This window comes from Camelus bactrianus, chromosome 3 (assembly GCF_048773025.1).
Source record: "Camelus bactrianus isolate YW-2024 breed Bactrian camel chromosome 3, ASM4877302v1, whole genome shotgun sequence".
In the NCBI taxonomy this organism is placed as follows: domain Eukaryota; kingdom Metazoa; phylum Chordata; class Mammalia; order Artiodactyla; family Camelidae; genus Camelus; species Camelus bactrianus.
Window position 1 is genome coordinate 32,920,654 of NC_133541.1, and position 21,053 is coordinate 32,941,706.

Genomic DNA, 21,053 nt, shown 5'->3' on the forward strand with positions numbered 1-21,053 from the left:
TTGGCTTAGCTCTAAACTTTCCTGTGTTTTGAAATTTCAACTTCTTAAATTATTTTTGAAGAACTCAACTTAGGCCTCATCTAAAGAGTTATCATTACTTTAGGGTTGAGCCTATTTACAGCATGATGGAAAGCACATTATGCAGACATTGTTATGAAGTAAAAAGCAATTAGCATGTGTTGAGCATCCACCCGCCCCTCTTCCAGGTGTTCAGGTAATTTACTCCATGAGATGATGTCAACATTTTTGTCCCAGGGCTGCATTTCAAGGACCTGAGGCCTGAGAAGAGGGTCCCGTGTTTGCCCAAGGCCAGGCGACTGAGAAGCCAGGATGGAAAGCCAGTTCATCTAATTTCAAAGCCAATGCCTTTCCTGCCCTGTGTTGCCTTTTTCCAAGAATGAATTATCAACATTTAGAAACTTTGCTTATAAAAATTCCCCCAAAACAGAGTTTTTAGAGGATATACATATAAATTCATAACTAGAATGTATATTCTAGATATGTTCATGAGTAGATGAAAGGGCAATTTGCAAATAAATTCCAAATTACCTTCAATAAACTTTCTACATGCAGCCTTTGGAAAAAGCAGGATTTACCATGTAACAGAAATCATTAGCTTTTAAAAGAGTGTGGCATTTCCAACTCAAATCTAGTGTGTTCTCCGTTCGACCTCTGTATCCTTGCCTGTTGTATTTTCGCTTAACTTGCCTTTCTCCTTTTTAGAAAAAAACAGTTTCCCTCTAATGGATTTTCTTTTAGGGTTGAAACTCAGTTCAATAGGAATCAGACATTCGGAGCTGCAAGAGACCTGAAGGCAAAATTGAACCTCAACCATCATTTTACTGATGAACAAAAAGCTGACAGTCAGTGAAGTGAAATGATTTATCTAGTCTGCAGGAGGGATCTAGGTCTCCTGAGTCTCAACTCAGTGGAACTCTGTGACCCACTGCATCTTAATGAGATGCTCAGAGATCAAGCAATTACGAAGTTGATCCACACTTTTTTTTGTTTTGGTGTTTATTGGCCAATTTGATCTAGAGCTGTCATTATTAATTCAGTGTTGGAAATGCTATTTTTAATATAAAGGCTATAAAAAAATTAAAAGATGACATATAATGTAGGAGAGTAGATATTATTAAACTTCAGTGTAGGCTTCAGGCTGTCTTTCCAGCTTCACTTTTTACCCACTCTCCCCTGGTTTATTCTAGAGTTTGTCATACATTTCATGCCTCCATGATTTAGCCGCTTATGCTCCTTTATCTGGGATTTCCTTCCACATCTTGACTGTCTGGAAAAATTCTACTTTTTCTCCCTTTCTCATGTCTTATTCTTAGCCACACCTTCCCATGACCTTGGAAGAATTAATTTTCCACTTGTCTGTGCTCTATATCAACCTATATTGTAGTATTTATCCTTATTTTATTGCCATTATTTCTTGACTTATCTTTCCTCCTCCAGACTGGAAGCTCCTTGAGGGCAAGACTTTGTTCTAATCATCTTAGTATCCCCCATGACAACATCATGCTAGACACATAGTGGGAGCTGCGAATACATTCTTCTTGAATGAATTACTTGCAAATCATGGTCTTTCAAAGACAATGCCCTACAAGAAATCTAAAGTCTGAAAATTAAGTGAGATCACATGGTCTGGTAATTACCACAAAATTTGCTGTGGTTCTTACAAGTTGAATTTTGACTAGTCACAAGGTTTGAAGCAAATGCCTTATTTTCAGTGGTCTGTGTTTTAGGTTCCTCTTTTAGTAATAGAGATTTATATGTCCCCAATCATAATTTCTTACCTGCTTGTCATTCCTAACAGCATTGATTTAATTAATCTGTTGTCTCAAGAATAGCCTGTGTCTGCTCCTTCTATTTTGATATAAGAAATCAAATAAATGACAAGTAAAGTCTTTACATCACTTCAATTTTGGTAGATCTAAGGTTTAATATAGAGCTACACACACACACACAGAACAGCTCTATTACAAATAAAATGTAACTGCTCATTTATAGAATAAATTCACATACAAATAATTTTCATAAAGCTATTCATCTCTTCATTACCAGTAAGAATGAAAGAAAACTAAACTTCAGCTATAAGATATTAATTCAATAAATAGTTTATCAGCACAAATGCATTCATCAATATACCCCCTCCCAAATCTTAAGCATGATTAATAAGACACTGGGCTGCTAAGGATGGTATCTTCTGGTCCATATATAGAGTTACATAATGCACAGCTGTTGGTGATTAATCAGAGTTCGTAATGGCTAGTGAGTTCTGTACTTCTTAGAAGAGAAAAAACACAATTTTTTTTTGGTGTGTAATCTGAGTAAACAAATTTTGAACAAATGTAATGCTGATTTATCAATTTCCTATTCATTAATGGGGAGCTTTTGCTTTCTCAACAATTGAAATCAGTGAAACATCTGTAAGTGTGCTTCTACTGGGCTTGATGGACCTTGGTTATATAACAAATTACAGTTGCATAATCTATGACTGAAACAATGCTTAGGTGGTATAAATGAGCTACTCTCTCAGAGAGTCTCAAATTGTGCAGGAGGCAGGTGCTCAAGTGTCCCAGAATCCAGGATTCTTTAAATGAAGTTTCTAATAGAGTTGCTATTTTTCTTTGCCATATCAGCAAATAGAAAAAATGACCCACCATTTCAATAGCCGTAGTGGAAACCAGATTGTCGTGGAATAGATTTAATTTGACTCTGTCTTCACCCTGCTTCACTGCCAGAGCCCAAGTTGTTATTTATCTGTGCATCACATGTAGCTAAGTTTAGAGGTATTCTACCTAAATATTTTGATTAATATACTACATATGGTATTTATTTCCTCTTTTTTAATGATGAAGTATTTCTCTGACAAATCATTGCTTTTATTCAGGGGAAATGCATACACTATATATAATTAAATGCTACTACAAAATGCACCATCTTCATTTCCAGTTAATCTGAGGTATTGTTACAATTCCTTTAGTACAAATTTCACCTTCTGTTTTGAGAAAAGTTTCTGTGAGTGATTCTGAAACGGATTCCGGCTGATAACTGAAAATGTGTTTCTAAATGTCCCCAGCTTACCAGATTATGGTATTAGGGCATTCATTTCTTTCCTTCTAGATACTTCTACTCACTGTGAAATTTTGTCATGTAGAGTCATGTTACATTGCTTTCACTGAGACGTCACATTAGGTCAAGGGAAACTAGTGCCATATGATCATAGGATACGTTTCCCAAAGAACAGACCCGGAGCCTCTGAGCTTTATATTTAGGGGATTTATTGGGGATTGTTCTTGGGAATAAGTAGGAAAAACAGTGGAAGCAATGTTGAGGAGGATAAACAGGTGAACTATGATACAGTCTCAGCAGTGGCCTCAACCTACAGAAAGTCCTGCATCCAGGATGACCCTTGAGTTTTGTGTTTTGAGGCAAGAAGCCAGGCTTTCATGCTCCTGTATCTACCAGTCATTGAATGCAGGCCACTGGGCTGGGGAGGGGACTGACCTTAGGTCGATCTGCTCTCTTTGACTAAGGCTAATTGTTGGAGAGAGACTAATCAGAGAGCTGTTGACCACCAGTACTCCCAGAAATGGAAGAAATGAGTGTTTCAGTCCTGAGGAGGGGTTCTGGACAGGACACCACAGTATCCACTATAATGAGATGCCTCACTTTTGGTACATTTGTAAGACCAGTGTGAGTGATAATTAAGTTGTGTGTTATATGGAACATTAAAACCATTGAAGTAAACTGTGGGTTGTAAGCAGTGGATAATATTCAAATTATTTTATCGCATGGTTATCTCCAAATAACTTCAGACATGACAGCCTCTAATTTCCCACTGAGACCCTAGGGAAGTTATAGTCAAGATTATCATAAGTTTTAATGAGAATAATTTGTACAGGATCCCATGTGTTTGACAAAAAATAAAAACATCCCCACATGCGAGGCTTTGAACATGCCTTTGTTTATTTCAGCCTTTAAATGAATAGAAAGTTGTTTTGTTTTCAGAGCTTTTATCAAAATGACATTAAAGATTTTTCATATTTTTGTTGCTTTATTCCTAATAGGTTCTCAACTATATCAGTATCATATATGGGTATTTAAAAATATTTCTATTAACCTGGGTTAAAAATTATAAGTAAGAAAGAATTACTCTGACTACCAGATGAAAGAATATGGCTAAATTCTAAGGGTTAAATAGCTATGCTTGGAGTGAAGAGGACAATAGTAGTTGAATGATGTAAATTTTGATATTGATTGACACAATTATTGCCAAAGCAAAAATAAATCCAGATGTGTGGTGAGTAACAAATGGCGGCAAAGTGGCATAATTGAATCAAGCAATACAATTTGCTAGTTGAATGAACAGGCCAATTTGCATTTAACACAAAGGGATCAACTAATATTTGGAATGAAAGTTGGTGACAGATGATGAAGTTATATAGTCCTATTTCAGTCAATTAACATGTGATTGACAGATGTACTCATGGTGCTGAGCAATTATTTGAATAAAAATGTTTAGGATTGCTTCCTAAGCTTCAAGGTTTACCAAATGTGATTGTAGTTAATTCTTTACATAAGCTGCACTAAGTAAGTTAGCATATTCAGCCACTCAAATGCCAGTGTTGTTTTAACTCTATAATTAACTCATCCTCATGGTTTGTTTGCTTAATGGAATAATCGATCTGATCTTCGTCTCTGATAATATTGTTTCTTTGTCCATCAAAATGATGACCCTAACAAAATGAAGATTTCTATAAGGTAAAGTTTTATGTAGTAAAAAACCCAGTGAAATAGGACATTGGGTAAAGAGAAAAGGCAAAATAATCATACTTGCCTTAAAGTCTTGATTATCAGTGGACACTGCCCCCCCCCCCCGCCAAGAATTTTGTCTAACTTGTTTAGGTTAATTTATTCTTTGAACTCAGGATATAAAATTTCATCTGCTTTATGTTGTCTTAGAAAAAAATGGTTCCGAAGCCATATATTATACCCCTATACTCAGGTTAGGGGTAGTGTATGTAGATAGATAGGTAGGTAGATAGATAGATAGATAGATAGATAGATAGATAGATAGATATAAAGATATATTCTTATGAGAAAATACAGATGACTCATAGAAAAAGAAAAATATCTTAAAACCTTTGTGGAGAAAACTGTGTTAAATTTAGCTGACAAAGACATCAGAATATGTCCCCCATCCTCCACTCACAAAACACATAGAAAAGTTGAATAAAATATAAGAGCATTAAAAACGTCAAGGTACCAAGTGGCAGAAATGTCGAGGGCGCTTAGCTGAAGAAGTGAATTGTAGACAAACTGTTCCAGCTCACAGGGATATTTGAAGCATATATTCTTAATAGATGGTTGGTATTTAAATGTCAGTGAGCACTGATCATTGTCAGGGCCACAGGCCTGACAACTTTGAATTCTGAAAAGGAGAAGTGTACAAAAAAGGAAAAGACAAAAATTCTGGAAACTATATATACCTACATACATACAAGAAAATGAAAACATCATGTATGTTAAACAATACACAGCTGAGGAAATATTAGGAAAGTACAAGACAGACTTAATGAAACCACAAAGAATAAAGGAATTATACTGTAGTATCCATCATTCATCAGATTCAAACTCAGACAAGAGAATATTGAGAATAGACACTAGTCTAAGAATTATGGAAGAAAAAAATGTTTCAGATTGAAGAGAAATGTAAATTTTCAGGTTAGAGGAAAATATATCAAGTCCCTGTAATGAGACACAATGTTCTGAAACTATAAGGTACCAAAGATGCAAAAAGATGTAAAGCCCCTAGAGGGAAATGACAGATTATTTTTAAGGAGACAATTGGATGGATAGATACCATGTTTCTCATTAGAAAAATTAGATGTATAAATACTCAATGGAATATTTTTGAATTGCTAGGGAGACACAGACATTAATAAACATAAAAGCTAAAATAAAATGGCACCTATAGACCCTCACTGAAAGACATACTGAAGGACATACTTTAGCAAGAAGAAAACTGATTTAATAAGAAATGTTTGAAAAGCAAGAAAAAATAGTGACCAAAAAAATTGATCTAACAATCTTAAAAATACTAAAATCACTAAAATCACTAACAATAACTACTTTTGGAGGGTTTAAAAACAAGGTGGAAACTAAATACTAAATAGTAATTAAAATCACTAAAGAGGAGTACCTGAAGGGAATATAATTTGTTACATATATTTGAATATTTTGAAAGAAGAAAGTGATACTGATTAACTTTAGACTTTACAAGCAAGAAATAAAGTTAAATGTGTATGTAAAAATTTAAAGGAGATGGAACAACAATTTCTATTGAAATTTCTATTGCAACAATAGAAATAGAATGTTTAATTTGCCAAAAAGGAAGAAAATTTCTATCAAGTCAACAGAAGATAGGAAAAGAAAAAAAAAAAAAAAAACACAAGATGCTAAGAAAAAGATAATAAATTAAAAAACTCAGAGTAGGATGGAGAAGTAAATCCAAACATATTAGTAATCAGAATAAATATAACAAATTAATCATCCTATGAAAAGACTAATACTGTTGGATTTCATTTAAAATTTTTTTAAAAGGTTGTTATTCTATATAAATTCTAACCGAAAGAGGCAAGGAATAGTTTTATCAGAAACATATAGAATTAATTCTACCTCTTCTTTTCTAATATGGATACCTTTATTTTTCTGCCTAATTTGCTCTAGCTAGGTCTTCTAGTATTGTGCTGAATAGATGTGATGAGAGTGGTGATCCTTGTTTTGTTCCTACAGTGTTAACTGTAGGCTTATCATATATGACCTTTATTATGTTGAGGTACATATCTTCTATACCCAATTTGTTGAGAGGTTTTTAATAATGAAAGGATATTGAATTTTTAATTCTCTTCTATCTACTGACATGACCATATGATTTTTATCCTTTATTCTATTAATGTGATATATCACATTTATTGATTTGCAAATGTTGAATCATCATTGCATCACAGGGACAAGTCCCACTTGATCATGGTATACAGTCCTTTTAATGTGCTGATGAATTTGGTTTGCCAGTATTTTGTTGAGAATTTTTGCATCTATGTTCATCAGGAACACTGGTCTGTATTTTCTTTTCTTGTAGTGTCCTTGTCTACATACTGGCCTTATAAAATGAGTTTGAAAGTGTTCCCTTCTCTTCTATTTTTTGAAAGTGTTTGAAAATAATTGGTACCAATTCTTTAAATGTTTGGTAGAATTCAAAGTGAAGCCATTTAATTCTGAGCTTTTCTTTGTCTCTGTTTGCAGGTGACATGATCTTGTATATAGAAAATCCTAAAGACTCCACAAAAAAAAAAAGAAACAACTTTTAGAGCTAATAAACAAATTTAGTAAAGTTGTAGGATACAAAATCAACATATAAAAATCAGTTGTGTTTCTATACGCTAACAACAAACTATCTGAAAAAGACAGTACAAAAGCATTCTCCTTTATAATAGTATCAAAGAGAATAAAATACTTAGGAATAAATTTAACCAAGGAGATGAAAGATCTGTTACTGAAAACTGTAAAATATTGATGAAATAACCTGAATAAGGCGCATGTATGTGGAAAGATATCCAATTTATATTGATTAGAAGAAGTAGTATTGTTAAAATCTCCATGCTACCTAAAGCTTTCTACAGATTCAATGTAATCTCTGTCAAAACTTGAATGACAACTTTCACAGAAATAGAAAAAAAAAAAATCCCAAAATTTGTATGGAACCACAAAAGACCTCAAATAGCCAAATTAATTTTGAGCAAGAAGAACAGAGCTGGAGGTATCACACTTTCTTATTGCAAATTATATTACAAAGCTACAGTAATCAAAATAGTATGGTACTAGTATAAAAACCAACACATAGATCAATGGAACAGAGTAGAAATCCCAGAGATAAACCCATACACACATGGCTAACTAATCTTTGACAAAGTTGCCAACAATAGACAATGGGGAAAGGATAATCTCTTCAATAAATGGTTTTAGGAAAACTGGACAGCCATATACAAAAGATGTGGGGTGATAATAAAATATATCTAAATAGTTGTAATTGTATTTTATATTTACTTAACATTGTCAAGTTCAGAAAGTAGTGTCCTATAAGTCACTGTGCTATTTACTGAACATCTGTTAAATGCCAGGTGCTATGATAATTTCTGGAGATAGCAAAAATATATGTCAGCCCCCATTTTAAAGAGCTCAATCTACCTAGTGTAGACACACAAAAAAATTCTACCTATTGGAAGAGAAAGAGGACTAAGAAAACAACATGAAAATATGGAGAATTTTAGAGATTTTTTGAAGGAGCAGTTTGAGTTAGGTTGAGAAGAGGATTTAATGGCTTAGTGGTTTTAAGCAAAAGAGTAAGTGGTTGCAGACTATTTTAAAAGGAAATTTCCACAACCCAGTTATATAAAGATGGTTCAGCATTGGAAATTTAATTTGTTTCATGGGAAAAGTTAGATAAAACATGATTATATTACTGCCTGCAAAAGTCTTAAATACCCTTAAGAGTATGTTTCAGGAAGTAAAAGCAAATATATGTGGTGAAATATTAAAGGCAATTTCATTAAAATTAAGAACACAGCAAGAATTCTAATGGTCACTGTGATTATTCAGTATTGTTTTGGTGGTCCTAGGTAATGGAAAAAGACACTGTGGAACAGATGTAGTAAAAAAAAAAAAAGATTCATTTTCAGATATGATTGAATACCTAAGAAAATTTGTGAAATTCAACAAATAGTCTATTCAAATGAAAAAGAAAATTTTACTGAGATGACTGGCTACAAAAAAAAATCCAAAGCTTTCCTTTTATTCTAGTATATCAGTATAACAGGATGTTAAGTTGAAGGCTTTGACTGAACTCCAAGCTACAAAGTACTATGAGTCAGACAGACAGGCTGAAGTTTCAAAGAGTCTGTGAACCTGCTGGATGAGTCATCTCCACCAAGGATCTAAAACGGTCAAGTTGCTGGAGATTCAGTGGGATTTGGTGAGAACTGGTTGGAAAAAAAAAAACTGTGCTTGAGTCACATCTCCCATCCAAGTGAAGGGAGAGGAATCACTGACCCTCTTTCTCAAATCTAGTGAGATGTCTTCACAAGGTGGCAAAGGTGACCGAAGCGGGTGTGAAAGGGACTCCTGAGTTATTAGAAATGATCCATTTCTTTATCTAGACACTTTTTACACTAACATGTGCACTATGTGAAAATTCATTGAGTTTTACATTTCTGACATATGCACCCTTTTATTTATATCACGCTTTAAAAATTTTACTTAAAAAATAAAATATTTAGCTTGTTGAAGTTAGACACTATAGACATGATACAGTTAATTGGGCCTTTTCATGTCCCCCTATTCTTTTTTTAAAATTAATTAATTAATTAATAATGAAGATACTGGGGATTGAACTCAGAACCTCGTGCATGCTAAGCATGCCCTCTACTACTGAGCTATACCCTCTCTTTGTCCCCCAGTCTTAAACTGATTGGAAATCTTTGAAATAAAGATAATATATTGGGGAAGGGGATAGCTCAGTGACAGTGCCTGCCTAGCATGCACAAGGTCCTGGATTCAATCCCCAGTACCTCCACTTGAAAAATCAGTAAATAAATAAAACTAATTACCTCCTCCCCTATAAAAATATGAAGATAATATATTTTCTCAGAGATTATTGAGAGATGATCTTATATAATGGAAGCTTACAGGACTGCTATCATCAATTTTTTTTTTACATAAACATTTTCTTTTTTTACATAACCATTTCTTTTGTACCACTAAAGCAGGGATCTCAAATTGAATATAGAGATTCAGACAGGTCTGGATAATGGGTGTGGAAGTCTAATAGCCTTCCAAGAAGGTGATAAAATCCTTGTCCAACACTCATTGGACTGTGCCTGGCTCATAGACTTTTCTCAATAAGTATTTGTTGAATAGATAGGTTAGTGGAAGAATGGATGGATGGGTGGATTAAAAAGAGAGGGAGAGCTTATCATAAATGACAGAGCCAGAACAGAGATGACTAAGAAATCCACTTCTGGATAATCAGAAAGTGGATCACTCTAATGAGTAGAAGACCTGCCCCTGGTATTTGTTTGCTGTCCTGATTGATTGCATTGACTTCATGTCCAAGTCCAGAGGACAGCAGGAGGTTTGTGAATGATGACTATGAAAGTGGTTTCATTAACCCTCAGTAAGACTTGAAACACAAGTAGCAATGCTTGGAAACACTGAGTGAATCCTTCCCCATGTTACAACAAAGAATGGTGAAAGTTTGAGAGTTGTCTCTGTAGTAGTGAGTTTATTCCTAACCACTTGTAACACATCTCCTGGGATTAGCAACAGTAATTGAGGGGACATTTGTCCTGTGCCTCCAACCTGCATTGACGAGTGTTGGAGATAATAGCCAATACCACTTGAATTTTTCTGCTAAAGTGATTTAATTACAGAGCCAGGACCAGGGTCCTGAGCTGCAAGACTCTGAAAGTAATTACCTCCTTAACTTTTGCACCCTAGGTACTTTTCTTACTTTATTCTAGTTCTGGCCTTGCTTGCTAACCATTAACTAATGATAACTAGTAAATCTCAGGTTAAATATATATAAATATAAATAAAAATAAATAAATATATATATATATATATTTCACTGTCTTACATACCCACAAATGAAGCTTCCTAACAAGCAAATATGCAAAAGGGCAAAGCTAATGATGCTGACATTAGGTAATAGCATTTGGTAGACAATAATTTAATAAATGTAAATTCGACATCCTCAGACAAATGTTAGCTATTACAATTTTTACCCAATTAACTTCCTCCCACATTGATTGAGGTCCTTCCCTAGGAATAACTAGACAGCCAAAGATGACTAGGGCACAATCGTTGCATTGGGAGCCTCACACTGATTTATTGTAGGAGATTTCTCCCCATAGCAATAGCAACACACATACAATGACCAGTCTCCAGTCTCTTACTTCATATTGTGGCTAAGCGGAAACATTTTCTTTTTAAGTTTTTTAATCATTTGAAAATTAGGAAGGCTTTCAAATGGCATGTGACACTGACAGGCAGAGTTGTGTGCTTTGGCGCACCACTTGGAAAAGCTGTAGTTTTATTTCTGCAGAGAATGATGTCAAAAACTTAGGACCAATTTTGGAGACTGTAGGCTGGTGTGGGACCTAATTTTAAAAATAGAAGTGTCCTGACTAATCTGTTATGCTGGCAACAGATCTAAAGACCATAGACTGATACTTTTGAAGATCTGAGAAAATGAAGACAAGCAAAGACAAATTTGCCCTTACCACAGTGGTTAAGATAAAGCCTTCATTCAGTTAGTACTGCAAAGAAATTTCATTTAGATTTTAACTTCCTGATACATAATTCACAAAGGGAATCTTTCTCACTTCAAAAATAACTCTTCAAATATCAAACAACAGAATAAATGTTTTTTACACTAGAAAAACATTTGAGATTTTTCTGACAATGGTCTCTGTTCTGGGGGAAAAAAAGGCAAAAATGAACTTTGTTTTCTAGCGTTTTTCCTAACAAAAGTCTTGCATTTGTCTCTGTGGAAATTTTGCCAACCATATGTTGTCAGAAATCTACCATTTGTTTAAGGTTAGATTATGTACTTCTATTATTTCATTAATTTCAAATGAGGATTAATGCCATATTAAAAATTTTAAATTGCTAGTGAATTGAGGAACTTTGCAATAGGGTGGCCATGTTCAGTTTCCATACAGTGCCCTGAGAAAGGGGGTTTACACAGTCTGAGCAAGTTTAAGATGACTTCCGTAGGAGGAGAAGATCCAGCTACTGAGAGAGAAGGAGAAGGGAGGAGGGCGAAGAGAGAGGGAGAGAGAATGAGAAAAACGAAGGTGGGATGGAAGGCAGGAAGGGATGAGGGAAAAGAAGACAGATGAATTTTTAAAATATATTTTTATTGAAGTATAGTCAGTTTACAGTGTTGTGTCAATTTCTGGTGTACAGCACAATACTTCAGCCATGTAGGAACATGCATATATTCGTTTTCATATTCTTTTTCACCATAAGTTACTACAAGATACTGAATATAGTTCCCTGTGCTATACAGTATAAACTTGTTGTTTATCTATTTTATATATAGTAAATGAATTTTTGTAGTTAATATCTGGGCTCAGATTTGAATGAACACAGTGGTGTGCTGGAGCTGGCTGGTACTGGCCCAGAGCACACTGTGTGCATCTCTTCCCAACTCTGTCCTCAGTAAAATTATATAGGTCACTTCAAACAGACCACAGCAGAAGTATTACACTGCAAAAATAAGCAAATGCTACAAATCAGAATATCATCTGTCATCCCTGCCTCCTTGCCCCGCTGCCCAGGAGCTAAATCATTTACCGGCTTACTGGTTGCCCTGGAAACTCTCAATGGCCATTGTGATAAAGAAAAACAATGTAAGGAAATAGAAACAACTCATGAGTTAGGATGAAGGAATCAAAAGGGAAAGCAGGGGAGAGAATCAGGATAGTCAAGAAAATAATTTAATCACCTGGGTGATCACGCCTACTGGAAAAACACGCCCAGGTACTGAGCTGATTGGGAAAAGAACACTGGCTGTTTCTCTGATGAAACATTACTAATGCATGCTCCTGGCAGAGACTAGAAATAGATTCAGTAGTTTTCCTGGAGGTTTCTTAGATTAGCAGGGAGCATGTCCATTTTTTAGGTGTTAAATAAGATTTGGAGGTAAAACATAATTAAAATGTGTTTAGGATACATAAGGAACAAAATAAGATAAATACAGGCACTTTTCATGAAGAATGGAGAAAGATTATGAGTAAAAAAGATTTTTAACCTCGATTCGTTCGAATCAGTTCGGTGTTATCCATTACCATAGCTGCTCACCATAGCTAACTTCTTCAAGGTTCTTAGACTGTGCCAGGTTATCAACATTATCTGAGTTGATACTCATGGCAATCATATTCAGTGAGTACTATTATTATCCTCACTTTACAAATAAACTAAATGAAATTTGGAGGTGTGAAATCACTTGCCCAAGGTCTGGTCCAGACTCCTAGCTCTAGGCTGCTTTAGCATGTTTCGCTCTGCCATTCCAGGAGTTGCTAAATCTATTCTAAATGCAGAATTCTGGATTAAATTGAGTAACTGAGGAATGATTCTCAAGTAAGAGAAGGTACCACTGAACTTGATTTTTCTGTTTTTATAATTGTGGTTCAAACTGGTATCTCTTTTTGCAATACCCTGAATATGGAACATATACTTCTCATACAGATGCATTATAGATGAAGTATTATTTTATTAATACAAAAAATATAAAAAAAGCCTGATTCACTATATAGTGTCTATTTGGAAACTTCAACAAGCTGAAGAAATATTTTTATTATTTTTTAAAAGTAAATTATTTGAAGTATAATACACAGAAAACGGCATATGTCATAAATGTAAAGCTCAATGAATTTTCGTATAGTATATATACAAATGTAAAAACTGCCTAGATGAAGAGGTAGACCAGTTCCAACAACCCAGGAGCCCCTCACCTGTCCTTTTTGGTCACCCCTCACCCTCCACACACAATACAACTACTACTAGCCTGACTTCTATCACCAAAGGTTAGTTTTGCCTATTTTTGAATTTATAGAAATGGATTAATAAAGCATGAAAACTGTAGTTGACATTTTGTTTGTTCAATATTATATTTGTGAGATCCACTCATCCTATTGTGTGTAGTCGTAGGCCATTCATATTGCTGCAAGATATTTTATCATTTACTTACTTATTCTACTACTAATGGAAATTTGGATTGAGAAATATTATTAAAGCATATTTCCTTCCCTTACTCTTGCATCTTAAGTTAAACCTTTTGAGCTGCAGGAGAAAGTCCTGGGAGTTGGGAAGAGTTCTTAGAAGCACTTGCTGGCAAATATACTAATATGAGTTAATCTCCATCTTTTTCAACTTGAGCTTCATATAAGTTGCCTTATTTACTAAGTTCCTAAAATTTTAAACGTTCCAAAAGCACTTCAGAGACAGAAGAGTTCCTACTACCTTTTCCACTCAGAGACTTCAAAGGCCTTTGTAAATTCACATGTGATCCAGAGTTTCCCACATACCGCCAATACACATGTAAAGGTCTCTAGTAACCTTATCAGCAACTATGAGGCTAGAACTTGGACTAAAAGTATAAACCCTCTGACAAAAGCTCTTGTTCTAAGAAAGCTCTTCAAGATAGTGTTCCAGTTTCTTTACACATATTATAGCCATTCTCACAGAGTCAAGGCTCAGCAAATATTTGAAGATCTAAATTGAATTTGGTTATTTCAACAAAGGAAAATGGAAACTAGTACACAGAATGCATTAAATCAATTAATGACAAAAACATTTCCAGTCCTGTAGAAAATAAACAATTATATCCAGCATACAAATATCCCCTTTCCTCTTATTCTAAAACTAGTTCTAAAACTAGCTTTCATATAGTGAAAGCTGTGAACCTTCTTCTCAGAATAATTCTTGAGGAATCAGTTTTTTCCATATGATTTTGGTGGGCCCACCCAGGATTCCATGAGATTTCTGTGGACGCCATGTTAAGAAATGCTCTTCTAAATGTTTGACATCAAACATTTATTATGTGACTCTATGCCAGGCAATGTGCTATTTGTCACTCATGCATTCCTAATGGGGGTAATCATCACCCTCAAAGGGGTAAAAATTTATTCTTAGGAGGTGAAAAAAATCTTACTGTATTTTATGTATAATGTACAAATGTAGATACAGTATATTAACTGATGTACAGTATACTTGTGGTATTAAAATTTCATGGGGGCAGAGGCAAGTAAAAGAAGAAAAAAGTTATAAAATGTCTCCCTGGTTGGAGCGATGGAATTACATGGGAAATGGGAAGGACTGACGGAGAAACCTGGCCAAGAGAAGTTTGACTTTAAGCCTTTCAAGTAAAGTGTACATTGTAACCTACGACCTAGTTCCCAGTTTTAATTAAACAGCTCTCCTGAAGCATCTCTGAATATATGTTATCTTGGTAAGAATACACAATTCTGGGAGGCATAACTATGGATGTTTCCCACAGTGAGCAATAAAATAAGTAATATGCCCTTCAAAGCTCAATTTTAGTAAATTTTTCATGTATTTAAAAAAATCTCTGAATATAATTTTATGTGTTGTAATGGTTCTGGCACACTATAGATGTAACTGCCTTTAATTTCTCTAGTGATATCTCTTGGAAGTTTACAAATTACACGTAATCTTTTAATTTTGTACTTAGTGATATGATTTGGGAAGAAATGATTATTCTCTGAAGTAAGAAATATCATTTAGCATATTTTGAGTAAATTCACACTTGTAAAGTTTATAGGTAGACTTAAATCTTGGGATCTATTTTTAAAATAATCAGTAAATTATCTTATAGAAGAATGAACTAATTGCTCTATTCCTGCAAAACATTCCTGGTAGACGGGTTATTTTCTAGGTATAAAGAGTATGTCATTTAATTCTCAGCGGCGTATTTCCTTGGGAGTTTTCTTGTCACTTATCTGCTTCAACTACTCCTTCAATACAATTATAGGGAGTTTCACCATCTGCTAAGAGGTAAAAATCACATACCTAGAAAAATACAATGATTAACCTTGGCATTTTAAAAATGAATTTAAAATGTCATCCATAAATAAATCTGCTCTCTCTTCTCTTATTAATCTATTGCAGGAAATGGCCCTATCAAACAATAACTTTGGCCAAAAAAAAAAAAAAAAAAAAAGAAAAGGCAAAAGCAAAACAAACAAGCAAAACCCATCACAGTGTGGGTCAATTTTCTCAAAGAATTATATCATTTTGTTATTGACAGGAAGACCTGCCCCTAAGCATATGAGACTAAAGATCTTATTACGCTTGGTAGATGGGTTTTGGGCAACTTGTTAAATATGTTTGTTCCATTGGTTTTTAGTTGGAAAGCTAGAAGTAACATGAAGAAATTGTAGTAATAATTCCTACTTCAAAATTTTTGAGGCTGGGTGTATTTGGCTGGTGTCGTGGGCTGACTTATACCTTGCCCCCAATTCATATGTTGAAGTCCCAGCCTTCAGTACCTTAGAATGTGACAGCATTTGGAGACAGAGTTTTTAAGGTGGTTATTAGGTTAAAGGGAAGTAAGTAAGAGGAGCTCTAATCCAATACGAGTGAGTGTTTTTATAAGAAGAGGAAATTTGGACACAGATGCATACAGAGGGAAAATGATGTGGAGATACAGAGGGAAGGTGGCCACCCACAAGTGAAGGGGAGAGAGGTCTCAGAAGAAACCAACTCTGCCGACACGTAGATCTCAGACGTCCAGCCTCCAGAACTGTGAGAAAATGAATTTCTCTTATGTAAGCTACCCAGTCCGTGGTGTTTTGCTACCTCAGCCCTAACAAACTTGTATGGTGGGTTGACATTTATAAAAAAGTTCTTTATGAATTTTCAATATAATATACAGTTGACCCTTGGACAACCTGGAGGTTAGAGACACCAACCTTCCACGCAGTTGAAAATCCAGATATAACTTATAGTGAGTCCTCCAGATGCACTGTTCCTCCATTCAACCAACCGCAGGTCGTGCAGTACTGTAGGATGTATCTAATGAAAAAAAAATCTGTGTATAGATGGATCTGTGCAGTTCAAACCTGTGTTGTTCAAGGATCAACTGTATTATTTTTTTGTGCTTTGCATTATTTTCTACCTGTTTCCATCTCTGTGTTATATAGTTGTCTTTCAGCTAGAATGGTTGGGTAGCAATACATAAAATTCTACCATGGGATAAAGGTGGTTTCTTTTAAGATGAGAGAAATAAGACTATGGAGTTAGGAAGATACAGGCGTCGTCCTATCTACATCTAAATTGTGCCATTTACTTAGTAATTTCTTTTATTTTAAAAAGATTAATTATGTCTCTTTCTACTTCATAATTATTCTTGCTGCCATGATGAGGATAGAATGATGAAACTAAATATTCCATAAAACAGATAATTCACATAAAGCATCTAGCAAAGTGCCGGGATAGAAGAGTGTTAATGATTACTGGTCTTCTTCCCATTTTTTCTCTGCTCTTTTAAAGAAATGCAGTACAAAATAGGAAATAAACAATAACTTAAATTTAGATAAAAGTACCACTCCAATTATGATACTAATAGTGGTAAATTATTTGATTATTTAAAATTAATTATGTCTAATAGATACAGGGAGTTTACTCAGTATGTTTCTTTATGTAATTGGGGACAAGCTTTCACATATGGCTAATGTTCATTTAGAGTGAAATTAGAATAGTAAAGCCATAGTTTGATTTTATATTTTGTGAAATGAAGATCAAGAATGGTTTAGTTATAATGTGGTTACTGCATACTACAACTTATTTACTGAATTTCCAACTCTGGCTACCGTTCTTGACTATAATAGTCAGGGAGGATGTACTTGTCTTAGATATCTGTATAGAGTGAGGTTGAGGATGAAAACCTTTTCCATGGGTTTTCAAAGATGTTGAAACAATTTGAACCTAAAAACAATACTATTTTTATAAAAATTGCATAAAAGATAATAAATTTATAAATTTTACTATAAATATTTATATACGGCAAACTGTGTAGACTATATAGTGGATTCTGAAAACTATTACAGAATATTCGGTCAGACCTGCTCATGGCTCTACCCTCAAGGCATAACACAATGCTTGGTATGTATTAGCTATATACTTACCACATGGGTAGATGGATGGATGGATAGATGGATGGATGAATGGATGAATACTAAGTGAATGACCTTTCTAAATGTACTTGGGATATAGTCTAAGTTGCTGTATATACTACATAAGAGGTGATCTAGTGTATAATTTAAGACAAAAGTTTTGTTTTATTGCTTAATTGTGCCAATTACTAGAATACTAACCTCTTGGTGAAAAAGAGTCTTTTTCTTCCTGAAATGCTACATTGAAAACAATCTCTGCCTTGTATGTTATTATTATATGTCCTAGATAGCAACATTAAACATTTCATGTTCATTATTGTGTAGATGATATTTTTTCCACCTTTAGATTAATTGGTTACTTGAGGGGACATGTTTGGATATTCTTTTATTCTCTTTTCTCAGATTTGTCTTTAATTAGAGTGATAGATGCTTTTTCGGAGTTGACCTGGGATAAACTTAACCTGGAGTTAACTTCTAAAGCAATTTTCTTACTTGAATATACAGAATTTTTATACTTCCAATGCTGTGGCTACTAAACTACAAAAGAGAAATTTCAAAGAAACTTGGGAAGATGGTTGACTATTAATGCATTTTATTATTTGATGTTAAAGATGCATTGGTATTTTTAATGAGTTCTAGAATATTATTTCTTTTACTGTATTCATCATTTTCCTGATTGAATTGTAAAATTATATTATCAGTGTAAATAATTCACATGTTAGAAACTTCTTTTTGGTTACTTTTTGAATGTATAATTTTAGTTCTTGCATTTTGATGAACAGAATGATGGAAGCAGTTGGAAATTTGAATTTTTTTTGTAGTATAGTGGTATTAATTATAGTGATACTGAACTTTCTTTTACAGCTATAGAGCCCACCTATTTGATTAACTAATTTTCTTAAATTATCCACAGCTTTCTGATACAGCATCTCTTGCTTTCACTTTTTCTTTATTTTTTCCTTTCATTCTTCCCTTATACCCTGTCTCATTTCAGAAAAGACTTGAGATAGCATAGCATATTCCACAAAAATTAAATATCTAAAGAGTAAATCACAGTCAAGTGCCTGTGAAAATATTAATTAAAATGAAAAATCAGGAATACAGACAGATCAGAATTCTAGAAATTTATTCAACTTCAGTAATATACTTATCTCTGAGATTTGTAATGGTTAAGATTAAAAGCACAACATGATTATTCATATAAATTTCACTGTTCATGAGAAAACATACCATATTCTCAAGAAAATAATTTTTTCAAAGCATTTATTTTTCAGGTGGAATTTTTACAGAAGCCATAAAATGACATCGTAGACAACATAGAAACAAACACCATGGCCAATTTTATTACAGGTAATAATTAATTTCAGGAAAGTACCTACCATGATATTTGTAGAGAAATAAGTTTTCATCCAGCTGCATCGTCAAATATCTTAGTCATTTCTCTTTTGAAATACATAGAAATTAGTTCAGGACAGTTATAATTACAATTGTCTTTGTACAGTTTTTTTTTAATGTAACAAGGAAATCTTCATCTACATTTTTCATTTCTATGGCTCAAAAGAATATTTTGAGGGTGACTTTGAAACATGTATCTCCATTCTGCAAAACCAAAGTCTAAAACTGTCAAATGTTTTAGAAGTGCTAAAACTTGTTACAGGTTTCTTCATTATTAACCCACAGATATTCCATTATTGCCATTCATGGTAACATACCAAATAGAATCTGAATTCTGTCGTGTAAATGAAACTATCCATTATTGGAACATTCTTTTACCTAATGGAGGAATATATGTGTATATATATATTTTATATATATATATAAAATAATCTGCAGATTTTATTATTTTCATCAGATAACCTTCTGATACTTGAAGTGCAATGTGGCTTTAAAAATAAATTCTAGATTTTTCAATCTACATCAGTTCACTCTACTAACCTTCCCATCAATCTGGCAGCATCATCTTGTCTGCCTTCCAGTTAAACACACGGAGAGGTTAAGGACTCTCATTCTTGTAATCCCTTATTCAAACCATTGCCACATCCTACCACTGATTTCCATATATTATCTATTGGTTAAGTTCTTTCTGCTCTAACCATTTTAAAAGCTCTATGCCAATAATGAATTTGAGGCTGGACAATAACAACATTCTTTACAGGGACTTTCAGTGTTCAGTCATCCCATCTCCTACATTAATCCAATCTTCCAGGATGATTAGAGAGGCACACCAATGCTGACTGCCTGGCATGAAACAGAGTTGCAAGCTGGAGAGATGCAGTACAATTTCTAATGACGAAAATAATCACCCACATAATGTGGTATTCCTTTATTAAATGTTTAATGAGCACCTACTATGTGCCAAGTACTATTCTAGGTTATATGTATTTAACTAAGTTCCTCCAAATTCTTAATCATGGAATCAGAAGTGAAGGTAAACATTACTTTTTACTATAAAACTGTATACTGTGCAGAGACATTTGTAAGCCTCAATGTGGTTGGAAGTTAGAGAGTGTACTTACATCAGATAAAGGGAAAGAATAGGAAAGGTAATTTGGATATGGCAAAAACTTACGGCTATCTTCCCAATTAGGGGAAATCAGTAGGTGACGTGTATCTGAGCCAATCACAAAACTGTTATAATGGAAGCTCTAGAAGGGACACAGAAACTTCAACAGTCTGTTCATCTTCTGGAAGTCTATTCCACACCAGCAAAACAACTGACAAATTCTTGCCTGGTCTTATTGATATTTTCATGCCCTAGAGGGCAAAGGAGGTGATTATAGGAACTATCCTTTCTTTTTTCTTTTTTTTTTTGGCCTAATTTTGATCAGCAAGAAGAATTTGGTTCATAAAGTGCCAATGACAAGAGACTTTGGAAAAACTGGCCATATCATTCTTAAGAATTTGTAGTATCTTGGGAGGGACATCCATTAGACAGGTACTCTAAGAAGAAATTAAAAAACTTCAGATATGGGAAACTTAGAAGAAAGCTCAGGAAGGTAGCAAAGGTGCTAACAATATAACTATGACAATGCAAACTTCAAATTAATGAGGGAGAAAAGAAGGTCGATAGCGGAAGAAAATGGCATATCTATGCAAAGAACTCTGTTATGTCTTCAGATCATTAAAAGACATGCACAGAAGATGAAAAGGAAGACAAATAACTCTAAATATAGGCATGTAGCATGGATTGGTTAAAAGAGTACAGGAAGGTCAACATCTCTAATAAGCTGAGGTTTGCAAAATTTGCTACCGACTGTTGAATTTGGCGTCAGTTGGAAATGTGTA

The 21,053-nt window shown here is 34.1% G+C and overlaps 1 long non-coding RNA gene across 3 annotated transcripts in view; it reads left to right on the forward strand.

Annotated features, from left to right (window-relative positions):
* The window catches only part of LOC123620052 (uncharacterized), a 68,135-nt gene that overhangs the window by 24,954 nt on the left and 22,128 nt on the right, over positions 1 to 21,053 (forward strand). For all 3 annotated transcript variants that reach the window (XR_012504108.1, XR_006728763.2, XR_012504109.1), the window contains one exon: positions 1 to 19,118. This exon is cut by the window's left edge. This is a non-coding gene — a long non-coding RNA (uncharacterized LOC123620052). The remainder of the gene's footprint in view (positions 19,119 to 21,053) is intronic.